We start from the raw sequence: 10,368 nt of genomic DNA, 5'->3' as shown, positions 1-10,368 counted from the left end.
CATTAGTGGTTAAAACTACTCGGAAGTAGTTAAAATGGTGTGTGTGCACCATGTCATGTGATCGATTATGCAGGGCAGAAATCACCTGGCTGGCCTCCCAACCAATATTTTATTCAAGTTGGGACCCCTGTTACAAACCATGGTTTGTGTTAACTGTGTTTCCCTGTTCTGCTTGAACCCATTGACAAAGCACAGTTAGGGCCATTACTGTACTTTGCTTCAAGAGACTGGTGCACCATGGAGTCAGGAGTGAATTTATGAAGCAGATTCAAGAGCCTGATTTAGAGTAGCTTGCCTGTCATACACTAGGGAAAAGTGCATCTCATGGTCAGTGTGAAGCATGGTTTCAGATTATGTTTGGAGCCAGCCAATGAGTATTCACTCACATATTCCTTTCATAACTTCTTCCAAAGCACTGGAGATCTGTCTGCTTATAAACATGTAAATTAAGCATGGGGGAGCAGGTAAGCAACTCGACAGATGGTATTAATCTCCAAGCAGAAGCAGTTTTCTACAAAACAAACAGAACAATCCTTGCTGGGCAAAAAGCTAGGGAGGGGGGAACCCTCCAGTCTTTGAAGTACCCTCTCCACTACCAGCAATGCTAAACAAGTGTATTTAGGGTTGATGAGTAGCTAGTTACAGCAAGCCACTGAAAGCCACCATTGCTCATTTAAGCAAGCATCAACCGTCCATCAACAGCAAATCAGTTTAGCTAGACCCAATATCGCAGACCATTAGCCATGCTGGCTGGGGCTCATGGGAGTTGGAGTCAAACAGCACATGGAAGTCCATGACAGCCCCTAGAGCAGCGGTTCTCAACCTGTGGGTCCCCAGATGTTGTTGGACTACAACTCCCATCACCCCTGAGTTCTGGCCTTGCTAGCTAGGGGTGATGGGAGTTGTAGTTCTACAACATCTGGGGACCCACAGGTTGAGAAAGGCTGCCCTAGAGCATGGGTAGGCAAACTAAGGCCCGGGGGGCCAGATCCAGCCCAATCGCCTTCTAAATCCAGCCCATGGATGGTCCAGGAATCAGCGTGTTTTTACATGAGTAGAATGTGTGCTTTTATTTAAAATGCATCTCTGATTTATTTGTGGGGCACAGGAATTCGTTCATTCCCTCCCCCCAAAAAAATATAGTCCAGCCCCCCACAAGGTCTGAAGGACAGTGGACCGGCCCCCTGGTGAATAAGTTTGCTGATCCCTGCCCTAGAGGGGAAATCAACAACTCACTTGATGTCTGACTAACTGTTACATGGCACTTCTCCTAAATTTTGAAAGAGTTTCAGATACATACTATTACACTTACCCTGGTTGTCTTTATAGTCATGTTTCAGGGTTTACAATGCTTACTTGGAGTTTTGTTTCCCTGGAATGAGATTGGTGGAGAATGATTGATGTTTTGTGGCCCCTGGTTTGATAGCACATACGTACAGGATGCACATAGGTGGAGATTCAAAGCATTAATACGATGGCAAATACAGTGGTACCTCGGGTTACAGACGCGTCAGGTTACAGACTCCACTAACCCAGAAATAGTACCTCTGGTTAAGAACTTTGCTTCAGGATGAGAACAGAAATCAGGCAGTGGCTCAGCAGTAGCAGGAGGAGGCCCCATTAGCTGAAGTGGTTCCTCAGGTTAAGAACAGTTTCAGGTTAGGAATGGACCTCCGGAACGAATTAAGTTCTTAACCAACGGTACCACTGTACTGCTCCCTGTCCAGATTTTTGGAGAGAGGTCACCAGAGCCAGCGTGGTGTAGTGGTTAAGAGCGGTAGACTCGTAATCTGGTGAACCGGGTTTGCGTCTCCGCTCCTCCACATGTAGCTGCTGGGTGACCTTGGGCTAGTCACACTTCTCTGAAGTCTCTCAGCCTCACTCACCTCACAGATTGTTTGTTGTGGGGAAGGAAGGAAAAGGAGAATGTTAGCCGCTTTGAGACTCCTTAGGGTAGTGATAAAGCGGGATATCAAATCCAAACTCTTCTTCTTCTTCTTTTAATTGTTATAGAGAGCCACTCAGCTCAAAGAATGTAAAAAGAGACTGCTCAAGGCAGTAGCCCATCTAATCAAACTTCTGGTCTCACACTGGCCAACTAGAAGCCGATGGGAAGTCCACAAGCAGGGATGGAACACAATTAAACATCAGGAAGAACTTTCTGACGGTAGGAGCTGTTTGACAGTGGAACGGACTCCCTTGGGAGGATGTGGGCTCTCTTTCCTTGGAGGTTTTAAAGCAGAGGTTGGATGGTCATCTGTCATGGATGCCTTAGTTAAGATTTCTGCATTGCAAGGGGTTGGTCTAGATGACCCCCAGGGTCCCTCTCAACTCTACAATTCTACAATTCTATGGCACAACAGCGCTCTCTCCACCTGAGGTTTCCAGCAACTGATATTCAGAAGCATGCTGCAACTGTGAAGGTAGAATATATCCATCACGATAAGTAAAAGGTAAAGGTAAAGGACCCCTGGAAGGTTAAGTCCAGCCAAAGGCGACTATGGGGTTGTGGCGCTCATCTCGCTTTCAGGCCGATGGAACCAGCGTTTTTCTACAGACAGCTTTCCAGGTCATGTGGCCAGCAGGACTAAACTGCTTCTGGTGCAACAGAACACTGTGACAAAAAACAGAGTGCATGGAAATGCTGTTTCCCTTCCCGCCACAGTGGTACCTATTTATCTATTTGCACTGGTGCGCTTTCGAGCTGCTAAGTTGGCAGGAGTTGGCACAGAGCAATGGAAGCTCACTTCGTCAGGGGGATTTGAACCACCAACCTTCTGACTGGCAAGTTCAAGAGGCTCTGTGGTTTAGACCACAACGCCACCCATGTCCCATCAGAATAATTACCCAACTATAGCCCTCTCCATCAATCTATTTAATCCTCTTTTAGAGCCATCCAATTTGATGGCCGTTACTCTTGTGGAAGCTAATTTCCTAGTTTATGCACCGTGCGAAGAAACACATTCTGTTGTCTGTGCTAAATCTTTCAATATTCAGCTCCTTTGGATGTCTAGTTCTATGAGGAAGAAAAAAAATATTTCTCCATCCAGTTTCTCCATGTCATGCATCATTTTTAAAACTTCTATCATGTTGCCTCTTATTCTCTTTTTCTCTAGACTAAAAAGCCCCAAATGCTGCAAACTTTCCACATAGGGGAGTTTCCCTTGATCATTTTGGTGTCCCTATTCTGAACTTTTCCATCTCTACAATATCCTGCTTGAGGCGAGGCTACCTGAACTGTGCACAACATTCCAAATATGGTCACACCATAGATCTGTTATAATGGTAGCATGATGTCAACGGTTTTATTCTCAGTTTGGTTCCCAATGATTTCTATAATGTAATTTGTCTTTTTCACACACTGGGTTGATACAGTGTCTTCATCGAGCTGTCCAGAATGATCCCAGATCTCATTCCTGGTCAGTCGCTGACCCCATGAACTCATATGTGAAATCAATATTTCTTTGCCTCAGTACACATCACTTTATACTTGTTTACATCGAATTGCATTTGCCATTTCACTACCCATTTACACAGTTTGGAGAAGTCCTTTCGGAAGTCTTTGCAATCCCTTTTGGTTTTAACCACCCCGAGCAATTTCATGCCCTCCAGGTGTCCCTATTTTCCCTGGGGTGGTCCCAGAGTTATGAAAGCCATCCTGGCTTCTGATTGGATCCCAGAATGTCCCTATTTCCCCCACCAAGGCCATCTTGCAGGAAAAGGAGTGTGGCAGTGTGCAATGAGAGCCAGTGTGCTGTAGTGGTTATGAATAGTGGACTCGTAATCTGGTGAATCGGGTTCGCTTCCCTGCTCCGCCACATGCAGCTTCTGGGTGACCTTGGGTTAGTCACACTTCTCTGAAGTCTCTCAGCCTCACTCACCTCATAGTGTGTTTGTCACAGAGTGTTTGTTGTGGGGGAGGAAGGGAAAGGAGATTGTTAGCTGCTTTGAGACTCCTTAAGCAGAGTGAAAGATGGGATATCAAGTCCAAACTCCTCCTCCTCCTTCTCCTCCTCCTCTTCTTCTAATACATTAAAAATGGGGTTGAGGGGTTTTCTCAGGACAGTGGAGGCCGTGTGTGCTGTGTTTTGGCAGTCATTTGCCCTTCTTCTGATAAGAAATGCTGTGTGTGTGTGTGTGTGTGTGTGTGTGTGTGTGTGTGTGTGTAAAATGGGGGGTTGAGGAGGGAAGAGAAATGTCCCTATTTCATCTGAGGAATGTTGGAAGTTATGCAATTTAGTACCATCAACTCTCTCTTATATTCCTCTTCCAAAAACTGCTGGGGGGATCCTTTTGTTTTCTGCTAATATGTACTTAGTCTGCTGCAGACGAGCATTACCAGGATTACCCATCTCTGCCCATCCCCTTTTCCTTCCTGGACCACCTTAGCTCTCGTCAAGATGCATCCCCTAAATATTACACGATATCAGTGGCATTTTGTCAGGTTCTTAGAGGTCTTGCCTCAAGGCAGCCCACGCTGATAGTTCTATTCACAGAACTCCTGACAGGATCAAACCCCCTGGCAATCCTTACAACAGCTCTGTAAAGTAGGCCAGCAGAATTATCTGCATAATACAAAATGGGGGCTGAGGCTTGCAAATAGCATCTTCCCTCAGGCTACCAGGTAAGTTCATGGATGAGAAGACACTTAGCAGGAAACTTCCAGACTTGCAGCTCTAACAAAGTCACGTTGCTTGACTCACGTATTAATTGCAAAGAGGTGTTTTGTTAAGAACTGAAACCCAAACCCATGAACGGAAAATTGGTTTGCAATTATTATTGATTTGGTCATCATCCTGCATTTAAGGCATCACTGTGTAGTGCAGCTACCTCCAACCCAGTGCCTCCAGCTATCTTGGGCTACAAGATGATAGCTCAGTTAGTTAGAGTGTGGTGCTGATAATGCCAAGGTTGCAGGTTCGATCCCTGCATGGGACAGCTGCATATTCCTGCATTGCAATGGGTTGGACTAGATGATCCTCAAGCTCCCTTCCAAATCTACAATTCTATGATTCCCAGCAACCCCAGCCAGCCTGAGCAATGGACAAGGACAATGAAGAAGGCTGCTCTAGTGATATTTGAGGACTTTGGTAGGCGATATGATATAGGAAGTGGGATGAGCCTCCATGAAGCAGGAGACAAAGGAGTCAGACACAATGAGATATGAATGCAAACTGAGCCTCTCTTAGCAAGGAATCATCAGAAGAGAGGATGTGGGAGTATATGGCTGCAGAGTGCTCACCTGTGGCCAGGGCCGGAGCACGGTGGGGACGGACCACCCCAGGTGTTATCACCAAGGGGGTGATATTCGGCTCGCTGCCCGCCGGTGACTCCCGCCTACCCTGAGCCTTCAGGGGAAGGGGAGAGCTGCGGCATTCCCCCCTTTGCCCTTCGTTTTGACAGCTGCATGATCCTGGGCTGCTGGAGAAGGCATGGCTTCCAGAATTTCAACAGAATACACCCGAAAAAGCCAACAGTCTGAGGAACCCCTAAGTTTGTAATAGCCATCTACCTCCTCCTGCTGCTTGCTTCAGACTGGAGCAATATGGACCTAAAGCTAAAGAAGAAATTTTCATCAAAACTTGGCTGCTCACAGGGAAGCAATTTGTGTGTGCATATATACTGTTGCTATAGCCGTTGCTGCAGTTGTTGCCTGGATAAACTATTCAGATTGCAAATTCTGTTCATTTTATTTTATTTTATTTACTGAGAGGAATGGTAATCAGTGTGGAAGTGGGTTTCCTACCAGATTCCTGGCAGAAGACCTATGAGGGCTGCCCCAAGGCAATCCCTGGCCTGAACCGTAGACTCCTTGACAAAAACGATGGATGTGGAAGGGGAGAGATAGCCCTGTTGAGAGCCCTGAAGAGTGTTTCCATGGGGACTCCAGGAGATGATGTGGTATTCCCTGCTGAGAAATAAGTGAGGGTGTTTCATCTCTCCCCATCCCTAATCCATTACATCACTACCTACAGGTCTCCCCTGATGCCCCCATGGAAAAGGGGGAGGGAAATCTTCTGAGTCAGACTACACTGAATCCCTCCAAGCCCAAACTGAGCTGAAAGGGGTTGGATTGTGGCCAACATATCTAGCAATGTCAAAAGCATCCCCAACTCTTCTACCTTTGAACTAATTGTCAAGGATTGCTCAAAAGCAATTGTTCATGCAGAGTGATGGCAATCGATGACACAAAGAACTGAGATGGTCATTGTAACCTTGCCTACACTCGCAATGGACTTCATTTGTTCTTAATGATTGGCTATGCAGCACTATGGCCATCGTTGCTCATGTAACTAAAGAAAGGTGAAAAAGAAGCAGTGTAAGCTGAATGAAACAGTGACACTGAAGCAGAAAGCAGAGAAGAGAGAGAGAGAGAGAGAGAGAGAGAGAGAGAGAGAGAGAGAGAGAGAGAAACAGTGAACAGGCTTCTTGAAAGGTAAACAAAATGGGTGGTATTCAGGTTGCTCCCCACCTCAAGCTCTATTCCCCACAACACACACACACACACACACACACACACACACACACACACACAGCTGACAAATATTTAGTGTGATCCCATTTCAAACTCTAGCATACATATTGATCATCATTTTCCCTGGTTTGAACAAGACAAGTATGGGTCTCTCCCAAATGATAATTGGAAGGAGGATATACTTCTATAAAACCAAGCACAACCAATGTCCCAATTTTAATTATATTCAAGACCGGATTTTGAAATCTGAAGAGAAACTCCTACTGATGATGATGCCCCTGGAAGTTAAAAGTGTACAAGGAAGGTCATTCACACATTGCACGGAACCCAGTTACACTGCCTCTACATGTGCACAAGTGTTTCTGTGAAAGATTATACACAGCTCAGCATATGTACAGCTCAGCAATGGTGTACACAAGTATACTGATAGTACACTCGTTGAACATTACATGCAAATTATCATTCAAGAGTACAGCTCAACTATTTGCATATGCAGGCAAATTGACCCTGTAATTATCATTGACTGTGATGTGTGAACACCCCTTGTGTGGGGGGTTTGTTTTGAGGGGAGGTACATGGGAAAGGGGCCTTTATTTTTCCTTCAGCAGTAACATGGAAAATACTTGAAAACTGTTGTATCATTCTTGGTCATGACTGCTTCTGGAATCAGCAGCTGAACAGCCTTCATGGACCCAAATGGCATCTATGTTCCCGGTGTGTTGTCCACAACGAGCAAAGATCTTGTTGGATACTTTAGCTAGGGTTGCCATATTTCAAAAATTGAAAATTGGGATACCAAAATTGTTGAGCAATTTCTGCCTGGACACTGTTTCCGACTGCTGTATTCCAGCTGTGTCTGGGAAATTCCTTATGTATGGCATCCCTACTTTAGCAGTTGGCTGTGCTTGATTCTTGAAGCTGGTGAAAGCCACAGAACATGCCCCTTATTGACCTCCAACAGGTGGCATCGCAGATTAAAATGAATACTTGTCCCAAATTACTAGAGCCCTAGGGAGAATTGGGGTGACTCAGGGACTCCCACCATTGGTGGTCCATGACAATTTCTTGTTCAGATGGCTGCCCAGCATAATCCAAGACATGCACCCAAAATTAGGGGTGTACGTTGGATTTAAATCTTGAAATCCAAGGCAAAGTGGGGTGTCCCTGGTGGTATCTTGGGCTTGTCAGGAGACAAAGCAGAAATTCTTCAAGGCAGCAGAAGTCAAAGTAGGGATCCCTCAAGTGCTTCATGGCACCTTGGTGACCCAGACATGATAAAATGCTGCCAAAAATCTGCTGAAATTAAAAGTTATGTCTCTAAGACTGCAATAACACCATAATGCCAAAGTGAAGTGGTAAGGGAAGGGAGAGCAAACATACAACTGGGGAGAGGTTTCTGGGGGAGGGCTCCATTGTGATTGGCAGGTCTAGCTTGCAATCAAAGGGAGTGCTTTTTTTATCCAGAAAGCAAATCTCATTTAGTTTTTGTCATTTCCGCAAAATCAATTTGAAGGTTCTTAGCACAAAAGTCATTGAACCTATTTTTCTGCACTTTGGAATGTTTCTTACTGAGAGGATCCTCTCTCATGCCTGTTATTTTTGAAGCAGTTTCCTACTAATTACCCACAAAACACTAAAGGAGATTAAGTTATTCCTTTTTCGTTCAACCCCGAAACTGTAACAGCTGCCCTTGCAGGGAATTTGGAACGATTCAAGCCTTCAGAAGCAGTGACCTTACCTTCAAATTTCATCCATTTCTGTCCAAAATTTAAAAGGTTTTAGACAGCTCCTTTTTGGGAAGGGGAAAATGAACACATTTTAGAAGTGTCTGCTACAAGAGCCCCTGGACTCATTTCCCTGAAATTTATTAGGTTTATCCACCCTGGAAGGAAAAGTATGCCTGCAAATTTTATCTAGTTCTGCAAGAAGGAGGAGGAGGAGGCATCAGGAGGTCCAGGATAATTAGTAAGACTGCACTTCCCCTGTGCCTTTCCTGGTGTTGGTTATCCACAAGGTTGGTCCAAAGAGTCTCTACACAAATACTTGGCATTGGCAGTGGGAATTTGAAATCAGATTTCACAAGCTGGTCTTCAAAATTAGCTTCTTAAAAACAGCAAAGGACATTGGTTGCATTTAGTTTTGTCAAAGTATATCCTTCTGCATGCCTAGAGCCAATTATTATTTGGGAGAGTTCCATAGTTACCCTTTTCAAACCAAGAAAAATGATTATAAACGTGTGTGCCACATGTTGAAAGAGGATCACACTCTGTTCAATATAAACTTAACCTGCCCTTTCAAACATCAAGGGAACATTGGACAATTCCTCCCACTTCTGATGACAACCAGTTCTACAATCAGTGGGTCCAGTTGCCAGATTTTGTTGGAAAGTCGTCGTCGTCGTCCCCCATTTCAGTTTGGAACCTGGGTTAAATCCCCAGACTAAAATGTCTCTGACCACCTTGGGAAGGTGAAAGATTGTGTAAGAACTTCAGAGCCCTTCTGAATCAGACCAAATAATAATTTGAAGCAGGAGGTTGGGTAGGTGGAAAATCTATAAACTACTCTCGTGCACCTAGGAAGGGTGGGGTAGCAAAAACAAAAACCAACAACAAGAAGGACAACACACTTAGAAACTTCTTGTATTGATGTCTTTTGAGGCCCTTTCAGGAGATGGACTTGACTAGACAGCATCTTGAGAAGTAGAGACGTCACCTTGCCAACAAAGGTCCGTATAGTTAAAGCCATGGTTTTCCCAGTAGTGATGTATGGAAGTGAGAGCTGGACCATAAAGAAGGCTGATCGCCGAAGAATTGATGCTTTTGAATTATGGTGCTGGAGAAGACTCTTGAGAGTCCCATGGACTGCAAGAAGATCAAACGCATCCATTCTGAAGAAAATCAGCCCTGAGTGCTCACTGGAAGGACAGATCATGAAGCTGAGGCTCCAGTACTTTGGCCACCTCATGAGAAGAGAAGACTCCCTGGAGAAGACACTGATGCTGGGAAAGATGGAGAGCACAAGGAGAAGGGGGCGACAGAGGACGAGATGGTTGGATAGTGTTTTCGAGGTTACCAGCATGAGTTTGACCAAACTGCGGGAAGTAGTGGAGGACAGAGGTGCCTGGCGTGCTCTGGTCCATGGGGTCACGAAGAGTCGGACACGACTAAATGACTAAACAACAACAACAACAAAAGTTGACTTAGTTCCATGGGAAGAAGTATCATTGGCCTGTGTATGGTGTTTTGGGAGAACAGATTAGGCACTCACCATATTAAATCAGTTTGACCATCCTTTCTATTTACCACCATTGTGATTTGAAGAGGAGGCTCTCCATCCACACAGTCCTGCAAGTCTCTCAACACCACACTGGATGAACTGATGTCTGTACTGTTTTACTAATGTGAGATGTGGAGCAAGAAGACGACAGTGACTAATCAGGATTTTAAAATGCTAGATTCAGGGGGTCCAGGATTCTGGTTTTTTTTTCATAAATACCTTTAGGGTTTGGGATTCTCCCCACCACCACCTTCCAATGCTCTGGGAATGCTTGGAGCTTAAATAGTGGAGTCTGCCTCTCATGGCTCTTCCAGCCTCATTTCTCTCCCTCCTTTGTTGTCTTACAGTCTCTGGTGCTGTTTTTTTCTTTCACACTTGTTTCCTTCTTCATCCTGTAGATGAGGACCTAATGCCAGCAGGTTGCTTTCTTTTCTTTTTTAAAAGATAATTTCTCTCCACCGCCTCGGAACTGGTTAACGCCCTCCCCCCAATCAAAAACAGAAAGCGCACACACAGCCGTTGTGTCGCCAAAGTGCCTAGAGGTAACACACTGGAATCAGTCGGATTTACTTCTGAGCAAACATGGAGAGGATCCAGACGCGAAGTAACTCATATCA

The sequence above is a fragment of the Podarcis raffonei genome, chromosome 7, assembly GCF_027172205.1.
Source record: "Podarcis raffonei isolate rPodRaf1 chromosome 7, rPodRaf1.pri, whole genome shotgun sequence".
Taxonomy (NCBI): domain Eukaryota; kingdom Metazoa; phylum Chordata; class Lepidosauria; order Squamata; family Lacertidae; genus Podarcis; species Podarcis raffonei.
This window is presented reverse-complemented; position numbering follows the sequence as displayed.